This window comes from Suncus etruscus, chromosome 6 (assembly GCF_024139225.1).
Source record: "Suncus etruscus isolate mSunEtr1 chromosome 6, mSunEtr1.pri.cur, whole genome shotgun sequence".
NCBI classification, from domain to species: domain Eukaryota; kingdom Metazoa; phylum Chordata; class Mammalia; order Eulipotyphla; family Soricidae; genus Suncus; species Suncus etruscus.
Genome location: NC_064853.1, coordinates 28,390,304 through 28,405,091, shown reverse-complemented (window position 1 = coordinate 28,405,091; position 14,788 = coordinate 28,390,304). Strand labels below are relative to the sequence as shown.

At 34.4% G+C, this 14,788-nt stretch overlaps 1 protein-coding gene and 1 non-coding gene across 2 annotated transcripts in view; one reads left to right on the top strand and one right to left on the bottom strand.

Annotated features, from left to right (window-relative positions):
• AGBL4 (AGBL carboxypeptidase 4) overlaps positions 1 to 14,788 on the bottom strand; it is a 1,193,307-nt gene that overhangs the window by 872,090 nt on the left and 306,429 nt on the right.
• LOC126012990 (U6 spliceosomal RNA) lies at positions 10,592 to 10,698 on the top strand. Its single transcript, XR_007497329.1, has one exon. It is a non-coding gene; the product is annotated as a U6 spliceosomal RNA (small nuclear RNA).

Here is a 14,788-nt window from a genome sequence, read left to right as displayed (position 1 = left end):
AGCGTGCTACTATCCTGGTCTCTCCATGAAGCAGTATAGTTCATGACTTCATTTTCATGACCAAATAAGAAGTCATAATGTATATGTACTTTAGTCTCTTTATCAAGGCAGCTATTGTTGAGTTATTTCAGATTTTGACTATTATGGATAGTCCTGCTAGGAATATAGAAGGAAAAATGATTTATTCCATTTTGGGTTTAGAGGTTTTTTTGTTTGTTTGTTTGTTTGTTTGTTTTGATATTAGGGTATATGCCAAGAAGTGGGGTTGCTAAATGAGATAGAAACTCGATTCCTAGATTTTTCTTTTTTCGTATTTTTGGACCACACCCAGTGATGCTCAGAGATTACTCCTGGCTATATGCTTAGAAATCGCTCCAGGCTTGGGGGATCATATGAGATGCCGGGGATTCAAGCCTAGGTTCATCCTAGGTTAGCAGCATGGAAGGCAAATGCTCTACTGCTGTGCCATCACTCCAGACCCTCCTAGATTTTTCTTTTAAAGAATGTTCATACTGTTTGCAAGAAAGTCTGATCCAGCTGATATTCTCACTAGAAGTGAATATGTATTCCCTTCTCCCTGTATATATGCCAATGTTGATTGTTCTGCTTTGTTTTGAATGTGTGTCAGTATCTGTGGTGTAAAACAATCTCATTATTCCTTTGATTTGCACATTCCTGATGAACAGTAATGCATAATATTTTTGTGTGGCTTTTTGCCAATCATATTTCGTCTTTGAGGAAAATTCTATTCAGCTCTTCTCCTCATTCAAAAGTATCTCCAAAAACAAAAGCCCAGACCCTGATGGACTCATTAGGGGGTTCCTTCAAACCTTTACATAAGACCTACTACCAATCTTTTTCAGGGTCTTTCAACAGATAGCTTTTATGAAGCAAACATCACTCGGACATGAAAAGCAGAGATGACACCAAAAAAGGATAGAAAGAGAAATAATCATTACATGGCAATATCTATGACAAACACAGATGCAAATACTTTCAGCAAAACATTAGCAAATAGTATCCAATAACTCTTCAAAAGCATCACACACCATCACCAATTGGAATTCATCAAGGGATTCAAGGATGGTTAAACATACAAAAATCAACAAAAATAATGCACAATATATCATAAAAACATTCATATAATCATATAATTAGATGCATAGAAAGCATTTGACAAGATCTAACATCCATTCATGATTTAAAAATATGTCTCAAAAAATGGGAATTGAAGGATATTTCCTCAACATAGTCAAACATTTACCACACACCCCAAATAAACTTTATACTCTATTGGGAAAAAATTAAAAGCATTTACTTTAAGATCAGGTACAATACAAGATTGCCCACTGTTGCAATTTCTAATAATTTACAATTCTGGAAGTACCTGCCATAACAATTAGGCAAAAGAAAAATAACTATATTAATGGCATCCAGATAGAAAAGGAAGAAGTCAATCTCTTGAAACATTGTGGAAAAAAAAAACTTCTAGAACCAATATATTTGTATAGAAGAATTGCAGGCTAAAAAATTAATATGCAAAATTCAATTGCTGTCCTATATTCACGTAACAAAGTAGAAGAGAATGAAATATTTTAAAGTCTCATTCACAATTATATGCAGAAAACCAAATGCTTTGAAATCAGCTTAAGCAAAGGGGTAAAAAACCTATATTAAGAAAATTATAAAACACTATCCAGAAATAAAAGAAGACACAAGGAAATGGAAACATATCGCCTGTGAATGGATTTGGAAGATTAACATCATCACAAAGCATGATACTGATTCAGTGTAGTCCATATGATACCTATGACATTTTTCATAGAAATAGATAAAACTGAATTAAAACAAATCCCCCCAAAATAGCCAAAGCAGTACTTGGTTCCATCACTTTTCCCAACTTTAAAATATACTACAAAGCAGTAGTAATTAGAATAGCATGGTATGGGAATAAATCCACTTCCTCTAATCAGTAAAAACCTAGAGACAAATCCTCAGGTATATGATTAGTTCTTCTTAAATAAAAGAACAAGAAGTATGAAGTAGAACAAGGAAAGCCTCTTCAATATATGGTACTGAGAAAACTGATCATCTACATGCAAATAAAAACAAAATAACTAAGATCTCTTTCTAAGCTATGCACAAAAGTCAAATCAAAATGGATTAAAGGTGTATTCTCTTGCTTTGTTTTAGAGACAGCCAAATTTAGTGAGGGTTAGAGGTCACTCCTGGCTCTGTTCTCAGGAATCAAAGTCTCTGACTTAAGCAATAACATAGGTAATAATCTTCCAATATATTTTATCAAATATATACACTATGTGATTGGATATTTAAGTTAAACTGTATAGTTAAATTAAAGTGGCAAAATTATTATTGTGTTGTAATTTTAGAAAGATAACCAAAATTTTCTCTGTTCAATATATATTATTAAAAACCAATAATAACTTCAGTCAGCATTTTTGAAGTCCAGCAAGATATTTTTATTGACCCACAATAAAAGTGGCATCTGGATCTCTTAGAAAATTACTATAGAGAGCTGGCTTGGAACCCAGACATAATTAGGCTTGTTAGTTGAATGACCTTGATCAAGCCTCTTGTTCTTAGTGGATGTGAATTATCTGTAAAATGAAGGAGTTGTCCAGTTAATGTGCTATGCCACTGACTCTCAATGACTGCCACAGCTAGTATATCAGATGCTGTCTCTTTTCATTAATAAACACACAGAAGTAGTAGAAGTGAAAATGAAAGCCAAATTTGGCTCCATAACTAACTTTAAGCAAATCACTTATCCTGTTAAACTAATATTTTCTCATCTGAAAAATGAGAATAATAACTACTCACATGAGTGTGATGAATAATATAGATTCCTTTAACAGAAGGAACCCATTTGATTTCAGCATAATATAGTCTCTTAATCATCCAGTATCTCAGGGAGGGTATGGACCTGCAGAATTTGTACATTATCTGGATGATTTGGGTCACCTGCACCGGAGTAGCCATCGTCAGACCTGCTCCATAGGCAAAAATCATAAAATGGGCTCCTACCTACCCCCACTAAGCCCCTTGGGCAGCATAATTAATTTACTTTAAATAATTAGGGAACCAGAGGAAACATCTAATCAGTAAAGTGATATATCTGAGGAGTTTAATATGTAAGAGCTTAGACTCCATAACTAAATTACCATCTACTGAATTGCAGTTCTACCACTTTTAGCTATATGGCCTGGAAAAAGTCACTAGAGTTCTCAGTGCTTTAAGTTTTTCATATGTAAATAATTACTAATGGTAACAGAGTTATTGAGAGGAATAAATCTGTGGGTTAAAACAAAATAGCAACAAAAAGGATTGAAGAGATATAGTAGAGTGCATCTGGTGCTTGCCTTGCAGAAGCTGCAAATGTTGACGCTCAGCACCGCAGGAATCTAACTGTGCCCTAACAGGAGTGATCCCTGCATGCAGGGCTTGGAGTAAGCCCCTACACCACTAGGAGTGGCTCTCCATAAGAAAAAGAATACTAGAAAATATCTTCTTTTATAAGCCAAAAATATTACACATTTACAATATATCTTCATTTCTTAATAATATTAATTGCTTATTTATTATTAGTTTTGTTTCATAAAAGGCTGTGTAGAGGAATTACTTCTGGTTCTGCACCCAGGGTTTGGTTCTGTGTCCAAAATTTATTCCCGGGTGAGATTCAAGGAACTAGATGCATTGTTGCAGACAGAATCTAGGTTAGTTGAGTGCAACGGCTTACCTACTGTACAATCTCTCAAGTCTCTATTATAATTTCTTTGCATGTAATTTACCTATATAAATTGAGAATAAATCTGAGAAAATGAGAGTCATTAAACAGTTTTTAATTTGGTGCTGAGTAATATCTTTAATGAATATAATAAATATATCTTTGACTTCAAACTCATTTCACATCATTGATTATTTCTGTTGACAGATCATTATTGTACTATTGCAAAGTCCTAGAATACTTTCTGGTATGTAGAAAACACATATTGTAATCTGCTTTATTGTGGTACTTGTCAATGCTGTTGTTATTTTAGGAAAGAAACTCTTAGAACAGAATTTTTGCAAACCGATCTGACAACTCAATCTCTATGGGGATGCATTAAAGGTAAAATGTTATCATCAATGAAGAAAATACTTCCTTTGTGAGTTAATATTATATAGGTGCAATGTTTAATTAAAAGGGTAAATAGATCAGAGCTAACAATCTTACTTCTAACCATACAAATAACTAGAATTTTAGTCCCCACACATAGTGCTCAAAACAGTAGTCTCTGCCATACAATAGAAAGGAAATACCAAGTCATGTGACTTGGATTATAATTCCAGCACCACTACTGACTCATTGTTATAATTAATAGAATTACTATTTTTAAGAGTTTAAAACTGAAAAAAGAGATATTTCCCAAACCTATTATAAAAATGAAATGAAATATTGATATGCAAAACTTCTTCTATTTCAAGGGAAAACAAGCACTCAAAACACTGTTGAACAAGTGCAAATTATAATTGAGAAGTAGTAGTTAGAGAGTTGAAAAAGTAGTCAAAACAAATGGAGTAGCTCTTTATTCCAGCCTTGGGAAAAGTATACATATATGTGTGTTTGTGTATACTTATATTATATATAAATATATACTAAAATATATTTAAATATATATAAATAGCTCTTTAAAATGTATAGAGCAGAAAAGTATAGAACTATATCTAGGAGCATAGATTCAATTCCTAGATATAAGACTTATAGTTATGAGATCCTTAGCGAATTAATTTACACTGTTTCTTCAAATATGAAACTAGAAAATTTATGTGCCTTATATAATGGCTCTGAGAATAAAACAAATAATTAAGTCTAGTTTGAAAGTAAAGCTCAATAGGACAATACAATGGTAGTCAATTTTCACTGAATGCTGCAAAAAGGCACCATTTCTAACATTTTACATAAATCAACTTATTCTTATTTATTCAATAGATAAATAATGATGTGAGGGCAGTGACTGTCTCTGTATTCATCCCAGATTCTAAGTATTTTTAGATTGAAAATATTTAATTATAAAGTTGCTCAGACTAAGGGTTTATTGAAAAGTAGTAGAGAAAGAAATTCCCAAGCAAAGGAAAAACTCAATATAGGGCTTAGAGTATAGAGTATTTATATTATATTATTATATAGTATATTATTTATATTTATATATATTTATATATTATCATTTATATTTATATTAGTATATATTTATATTATATATTATAGAGTATTTTGGGGATTTCTTCTTTTTGTTAGTTGTGTGTCATGCCTAACTATGTTCAAAGCTTATTCATGGCTCTGCATTCAAGGATCACTCCTGGAAGGCGAGGGGAAACATATAGGACTCTGGGAATCAAACTCAGGTCAGCTACATATGCAAGGCAAGTCTACGCACCCTGTCCCCTTGTGGAAGTTTTATAAGAAATTGGATCTTTGTGTTCCTTATCAAGCAAAGTATCAGAGGATTCCCATTTGTTTCCAAGAGATGACTTATTAATATATGGCTCATTTGTGTTGCTAAAATAAGATGAATACCTTGTATTTCCACTTTAGATACTGGAGACTCTCTGATTATTTAAGGTCTTTTAGGTTATACATTTCACCATATGCCAGTTATCTCTTAGTTTCCTGTGAGCCCAAGGTCTGAGGTAGAAATTATGGTCTTGGGAAATTTTCAACTTCCCAGTCTCAGAAAATTCAAGTGATAAATCTATGTAAAATGTAGGAAAAAAATCCTACTAAAGAGAAGGTTTCTATCAAATGTTATTTCATTAACACAAAAATATCAGAATCTACCTAATATTACAATGATACATTCTGGCTTTCCTACTCAACATAAAATATTTACCAAATTTAATATTCATAATAAGTTTTCAACTTTATCTGTTGTCATATTTGTTTTTCATAATAATTCTATGCAGACGTGTTGCTTACTTCCATTTTACTATTTACAGAGTTGAGGAACACTGAGGATCTAAGGCTTTTTCAAAATTGCCATGAAGAATTATGATAAATTAAAAATATTTCCTAATGTCAATGTCCCAACATAAAACGTTTATGTTTTGCTCATTAAAATCTACAGTAAACCCTATGGAAGCTTCTTTTAATTGAAAAGTTTAGATGCTACCAAAGGGAACAAATGATTTGGAAGATAGCTCAGCTTGGATGTCAAATACATCACTTCACTTTCTTGTCTACTGAACAAAACTAGTCTCATTAAACTATCAGGTGCAAGCATGGTTGCTCTATCAAAAACCAAGAAAAGAAACAAAGAACAAGAAATCAAGAACAAAATTAGATAACAGACAGCACTAAAAATTATGCATAAATCATAATAAAAAGAGCAAAAAGTTGGATTTTGAACTCAATCATCACTGCTTTCAATAATATTTTTTTACAAAATGTTTCCACATAGGATACATTCTTAATAAATAGGAACCAATAAAAATAAACAATAAATTAAAATATTTATTTTGTGTAAGTAATAAGTAAAAAATATATAAGTAAAAATAAATAAGAGCCATGTATTTATAATGTATTCCTCTTCATAATTATTAAGGAATGATCAATTTTGTTTTCCTACATTGATTATTTTGAATAAAATTATAAAACATTGTTAAATTACATTGGCCATCTCTCAGAAGAAAAATGCTATCTCCTTGAGTATGGTAGCACATCTCTGAGAAATAAACTATCAAAATTTAGGTAAATTAATGGAGTAGACTCCTCTAATAGGGTTCACAACCATATTTCTTAGTACTCTAGACATGACAATTATGTTTATCCTAAAATGCTCCATGCACAATCTAACTTCAAAAGTTCTATTTAGCAAAGTATACCCCCTCCAATGATGAGGTGCCTAGACACTGAAAACCTTTTCCTCCAATGTGCCACCCCATTTTCATTTTTTTATTATTTATTCATTTATCTCTTTTATTAATTATTTTAAGCACTATTTTTTAAGCACCCATCCCATTAGGGTCAGGTCTCCAACTACAACCTATGAATAGACTTCTAATGTCTGTCTATAAGTGGGTGCGAGTGTATATTGGATTCCTTTATGTTTGCCTACTCTGTATTATAAGTAATCCATACCTATATTGTATATAGCCCCTGTTATATATTATGCCCCCTCCTTTATCACCTTACAAATCTCCTCTGTCCTCACATCCCCTTAATCCTGATCCATTATCTCTACCTATTTAATCTTGTTTACCCTCAGTTCTTAACTCTTCAGGAATCGAGTCCCTACCCCTGCTCCAGTAAGCTGCCACTCAGCCATAATCTTATTATAGTATCTTTGATACTTTCATTTTAAAATACTTTAAGGAAATAACACTTATTTATAACATTATCTAAATATTCATGTATACAATATTATAAATCAAGATCTGTAGCTATTATAAATCAACATTATATTAATTACCATGAGTATGTATTATATATTATGAATAACATTACAGTTAACATTAAAATTTAAATAATATATTGGAGCCCAAGTGATAGCACAGTGTGTAAAAAAGATTTCTGAGAATAGAGCCAGGAATAACCCCTAAGCACCACCAGTTTTGGCCCCCAAAACAAAAACAAAATAAATTAATAATATAAAGTCACTATAGAATTAAACTTTTTAATATAATTTACCCATTCTCTTTCCCCCACTTTCTTGTGGTGATAACTAATTTGGTCTTTATTTGGTAATTAAGCAGGATTATTGAACCATACTGGGTTGAACTCAGGACCTATCCATGACTTAGTGCTAAGAGATCACTCCTTAGGATGTTGAGGAACTAAATGCAATGCTCCTTAACCACTATATGATCCCTCCAGATCTAATTTTATCTTACAGTCTGAGTTTCATTATTTTGTTTTGCTTCATTTTGTAAAGTCATATTATATTTTTCATCTAACTTTCTCATTAAACATAGATACCCATTGCTCTATGTTGTGATTGACAAAATTTTATCCTTTTACTAGATGATTAATATTCTGTTGTGTATATACCGTATTTTCCGGCATATAAGATGACTTTTGAAACAAAAAAGTCAACCGAAAATCGGGGGTCGTCTTATACGCCGAGTATATCCCGAAAATGTTTCAATATGCCGCTAAACGAAAGTTGTCTGAATATTGCCACAAAACAAATTTTCCAATTCTATCCTGCACCAATCACTGCAAGGCTGCTCAGACTGCCTCTCTAACTCAGCCAATCCAAGCAGGCTTTTTATGCATGCAAATTAGACAATGTTCTGGACCCGAATCTACACTGTAAAAAGCCTGCTCAGATTGGCCAGAGTCAGAGAGGAAGTCTATGACAGTATAACCTTTGAACCGTTGCTTGTTGTGATTGGCTCATTGTGGTACATACAGCTGCAGCACAAGAACATTCTGTCATATAGAGCAAATTTAGGCCTAAACCTATGTTTTAACTGCAAAATTAGGGGGTCGTCTTATATGCCCAGTCGTTTTATACACCGGAAAATACGGTAATTCCAAATATCATATCAACTCACCTGTTGATTTGAAGTTAGGCTGGTTTTCATTGCAGTGAAAATTGGAGATGCCAACCTTAAACTGTACTATTAAGTAATAATATCCAGAAACAATAAAGATGAGGTCCAGGTGGATTAATCCATGGTAGAAAGCTTGCCACAAATATTGGAGCAGTGTTGTTAGGGAAGAGAAGGTACTATTAAGTCAATGATTGTTAGAACTGATCACATTGGACAATAATTGGGTGTTGAACTTCGATAAAGTCATATGCATGGTACCCCTTTATTAGCAATACTGCAAACTACAGTGTATAAAAGGGATAAAAGGAAAAAAGAGAGAGCGACAGAGACAGAGAGAAGAGTAAAATGCCTGCCCCAGAGGCAAGCAGGAGGAGGGTAGGAGGGAAATTGAGGACATTGGTGGTGGAACTGCTCATGGGTGAAGGGTGATGTACATTATAAGACTGAAACTCAATCATGAACAACTTTAATCAAGGTGTTAAAATAAAAGTTAAAAAAAGAAAATTGGGTGTGCATATATCTCTTCGACTAGTGTCTTCATACACTTTAGATAAATACACACGAAAAAATAACTAAATAATGTTAAATTTGTTTTAATTTAGTAGGAAATCTTTGCTATTTTCTATAATATGCTAATTTACAGTCAATTTAAAAAATGTTCTTTCTTCATCTTTTCCAACACATGTTGTTTCTTATCTTTTGGAAAATAGCCATTCTCACTGTAATGAGGTGATATCTCATTGTTGCTTTGATTTTATTTTTCCTAAATAAGAGCTTATGGACATATTTTCTGTGCCTACGATCATCTGTATGTTTTGTCATTTATTAATATACATTTCCAATTTTAAATTAGTGTTTTGGTCTTTATAATTTTTAAAACTTCTCTATGTACATTTGATATTATTCAATTTGTATATATTTTCAAATGGGGACATTATTTTTTTATTTCTTTTTCTTTCTTTTTTTGTTTTTTTTGTTTGTTTGTTTGTTTTTGGTTTTGGTTTCTTGTCACAGCTGGCTGCACTCAGGGGTTACTCCTGCTTCTGTGCTCAGAAATCACTCTTGGCAGGCAATGGGGACTATATGGGATGCTGAGATTCGAACCACCATCCATTCTGGATTGGCTGCATGCAAGGCAAGCACCCTATCTCTGTGCTATTTCTCCAACCATTTAAATGGAGACATTTTATAATGCTGCTGAATTATTATTTTCTTAGAAGTTTATTGATATAATTCCAATGGACAATTTTCATGTTTTCCTTGCAAAGAGAGATGAACACACAAAGACATCTCTAAAATTGTTTTCAGGACTATATGTTCTTTCTATGTATGTTTCGTGGTTGTAGGTATTGTTTTAATCTTAAATTTATTTTGAATTATTTTTGTACAATATTACTGGTTTGATTTAATTCTTTTGCCTGTGGTTACTCATGTCCTCAGCACCTTCTAATGAGTGATTTCCTTATTTCACTATATGCACTTGAATTTCTGTCATAATTTGTATATGTTTGGGTTATTTATGAGCCCTTCATTCCATTTCACTTATATGCATATCTCCTTTTATTCCAATAAGACACTGTTGGTGGATTTTTTTATTTATTTAGGTTTATTTTAAGTTTTAACAATGCTAAAGATAAAACTCAGCACCTGACTCATGAGAGACATATGTTCCATTACTGAGTCATATACAAGATACAAAGTGATAGCAGTCAAAACACTATAGTACTTTGTAGCAGTATGAAGGTAAGAGGCCTGGTACCTCCATTTTATGTTCTGATACTAATTTATAATAATGTATTTTCTAACCTTTTCAACTAAACTTCCAGGCCCTCGTGGGATGAAAATAGTCTACATTTTTTTTTGTTGTTGTTGTTTTTGGGTCACACCTGGCAGTGCTCAGGGGTTTCTACTGGCTCTACGCTCAGAAATTGCTCCTGACAGGCTCTGGGGACCTGGGATTCTGTATGCAAGGCAAATGCCATACCTCATGCTATCTCTCTGGCCTCCAGTCTAAATTATGTTAATAAAAACCTAAAAAGTGCTCGCTTTGGCAGCACATATACTAAAATTGGAATGATACAGAGAAGATTAGCATGGCCCCTGCACAAGGATGACATGCAAATTCGTGAAGCGTTCCATGTTAAAAAAAAAAAAAAAAGTAAAAAACCAGGACCCAGGTCAACTAGAGATCCCTCACTGCAGCTGGGAGTTGATCCATGCCACCTTCCGGGTAGAGGGGGAGGAGCGGTTGACTCAGGCCCCACCAGGCAGAGAAAGGCCTGCTCAGAGGTAAAGCATGCTGTCCTCTGACAGGTAGAGAGTTGTGGGAAATTGACCAGGACCAGACCTCCACTACACGTTCAGCCTTGTAGAGGAAGAGAGAAAACTTTGATGAGGTTGGTCAAGGAAGAGGTGAACTATGCCTTCTGGTAGGTAGTGCGGGAGGAGATTTGTGGGTGGGGCCAAGCCTCCGACACCACAGCCATCATCCCCATCTAGAACTGTACTCCAGAGAAGGAACCAAGCCCCACACCACAGGTGACAAAGGAGGGCTTAAATCTGAGGCATTACACTCCAAGCCAAACCACCAAAAGCAAAGAAATATGGATAAACTAAGGAAGACACTAACAACTGTGGATATGGAGAGAAATCCTAGCAAATTTCCAAGTCCACTGGACTCGCTCATAGATGAGGACCTAAAAGCAGCAATGCAAGCCATGGCAAAAGAAACCAAGAAACCACTAGCCAATGAGTTCAAGAAATCCATATATGAACAAATCAACCAACTTAAAGAACTTTTACAGAAGATGAGAGAACCCATACAGATGGAAGTAAAGGAAATAAAAAAAGTCTTAGCAAGCCATAATAGCAGAATTACACAGTTGGAGAAGAACTCGAAGAAAGGCTGCAAACCAAAAATCAATCAGCATCATACAACTACATCAACAACAAGAAAGACAAAAATCACATGATTATATTAATCGATGCAGAGAAGGTGTTTGACAAAATGCAACACCCATTCATGATGAACTCAGCAAAATAATACTGGAAGAAACCTTCCTCAAGATAGAACTATCTATAAAAAGCCCACAGCCAACATTAATTCCTTAATGGTGAAAAACTGAAACCATTTCCACTAAGGTTAGGAACTAGGCAAGGCTGTCTACTCTCTCCACTCTTATTCAATATAGTTTTAGAAGTCCTAGCAATAGTAATCAGACAAGGGAAGGGAATCAAAAGAATCCAAATAGGGAAATAGGAACTCAAACTATCTCTTTTTGCAGATGAAAAACAGTAAAACTCCTAGAAACAATTAACCAATACAGCAAAGTGGCCAGCTACAAAGTCAATACACAAAAGACAGTAGCATTCTTCTATACAAATAACAAAGCAGAGGAGAAAGAGATTAAAGAGACATTCCCATTAAAAATAGTATCCAAAAATTTCAAGTACCTAGGTATTAATCTTACAAGATAAGTGAAGGATCTATACCATGAAAACTTCAAAACACTTCAGAAAGAAGTTGAAGAGGACCTAAGTAAGCGGAAGAACATCCCATGCTCATTGATAGGTGGAATCAACAAAGTGAAAATGACTATCTTACCTAAACTTCTATATAGATTCAATGCAATCCTTATCTAAATTCAGACATCATTTTTAAAGACCTAGAACAATCAACTATAAAATTCATCTAGAACCACAAAAGACCTAGGTTAGCCAAGTGCATACTGAAAGAAAAAAAAGCTGAGTGGCATCTCTTTACCTAGCATGAAGCTTTATATAAAGCCATAGTGATCGAAACAGCATGATACTGGAAAAAAGACAGAGTTGCAGACCACTGGCAGAATATCCAGAGATAAGCCCCCAAATATACAGTCAACTAATATTTGAAAGAAGAACCAAGAATTTAAAATGGAACAAAGATAGTCTCTTCAACAAATGGTGTTGGAACAACTGGCTAACCACCTGTAAGAAATTAAAAATTGATCCATACCTCACACTTTACAGTCACAAAAATCAACTCAAAATGGATAAAGACCTTGAAATCAGACCTGAACCTATAAAGTTTATTGAGGGAAAAATAGGCAGAACACTCGAAGACCTATATATCAAAAATGTCTTTGAGGATAGAATGCCAATGGCAAGAACTTTAGCATCAAACCTAAATAACTGAAACTACACCAAAATATAAACTTTCTGCATGGTGAAAGTAATCCTACTTAATACTAGAATACAGTTAATGAAATGGGAAAATATTTTGCACTTAACACATCAGATAAAGTGCAATATCTAGGATATACAAAGCACTCAGAATGATGAGCTCCAAAAAATCAAATAAAGCCATAGAAAAATGGGGAGAAGAAATGAATAGACACTTATCTGAGGAAGATCAAAAGGTGGCCAACAGACACATAAAACCATGCTCCCCTTCACTCATCATTAGGAGGTCCAAATCAAGACAACAATGAGGTACCACCATACAACAGTGAGGATGGCTCACATCTAAAATGACAGAAACAATCTTTGTTGGTGGGGATGTGGTAAGAAAGGAACTCTCATCCACTGCTAGTCAGAATGCTGCCTGGTCCAACCCCTATGGAAAACAGTGTGGAGAGTGCTCAGTAAATTCAGAATTGAACTACCATATGACGCAGCAATTGCTTTCCTGAGTATTTATTCCGAAGTCAGAAAGACATTCATCCCAAAGTATGTGTTCACTCCACAATTTATCACAGCACTCAGCACAATAGCCAAGATTTGGGACCAACCTTGATGCCCAACAACAGATGAGTGGATCATGAATATGTGATATTTATACACAATGGAATACTACATATCAGTTGACAGGGTCATGCTGAGGTATTTCACATTATTGTGTTATTATTGTATCCTCTTTCAAACTTTAACAACTGGAAATTAAACAGCCTGCTACTGAACAACCAGTGGTTCTGAGATGAAATAAAAGAGGAAATCAAAACTTTACTGAGAACAAATAACAATGAAGACATAAATTATCAGAACCTATGGGACACAGCAAAAACGGTACTGAGAGGAAAATTTATAGCCTTGCAAGCACACACCAGGAAGGAAGAAGGAGCATACCTGAACAGCTTAATGACACAGCTTATAGAATTAGAAGATGATCAACAAAAGGAACCAAAAGTAGGGAGACAGAAGGAAATAAAAAAGCTTAGAGCATATATCAATGAAGTGAACCCTCCCCCCCCAAATCTGAAAGATCAACAAAAGCCACACAGCTGAAAGATGTAATTTGGGGAGGAAAGGATGGGCCATGTCCCTGTCCTACTGAAGTCATTTGTACTGTATCCATCACCATATCTCAGCTTTGCCTGTGGCCCTGCTTTATCATCTTCTATAATTATCGGCAGAAATACCAATCTGACAAAACTCCAGGTATATCAGTATTAGGGGCTAATATCATCAAGATGTTTTTGGAGCAGCTGTGAGCACTCTCTCCCTGCCCCCATATTCGACTACTTCTGGGGAGACCTGGCAACTGAGAACATGCCTCACAAAGACCACAGTATCAATAATAGTGCTTTGAATTCCTGGACAGCACAGCTGTGACAACTTCATCTGTTGATACTCTCATCCCCATCCAAACACACCAATTAAGATGCCAATGTGTAGTTAAGTTAACTTAATACTAAGAAACAAATGAAAAAACCAAATGGTCATCTAGCAACAAGAGCTTACTAAACCATCTACCAAAGTCTCTTTGAACATACAATAACCTTTTATTGTTTTTCAGCCACAACTGGTGACGCTCCAGGGTTAGTCCTGGCTATGTGCTCAGAAATCGCTCCTTGCTTGGAGGACCATATGGGATGCCAGCAGATTGAACAGCGGTCCTTCTTAGGCTAGCGCATGAAAGGCAGATGCCTTACCGCTTGTGCCACTGCTCTGGCCACTGAACATACAATAATTTTTACAAATTTGCTTGTTGCTGTTTTGTCTTTCTCTCTTCCTTTTACGTTGATATTTTTCTTTCTATTCTTATTAAATAATTTTTCTCTCTTATCTGGAAATAAATGTTTTAGTCAACTGTGTCAACTATGTGATGATTTTTCTTTAAATAAATTACATTTTAAAAAAGTAGAAGGTGAAGAAACATCACTATAATTTCAAGCCATTAGCCACAATGCCACACTCAGGGTTGAAAAACTAAAAGCAGCCTTCCCTCTAAGATCAGGCTTAACATAAAGTTTCCCAC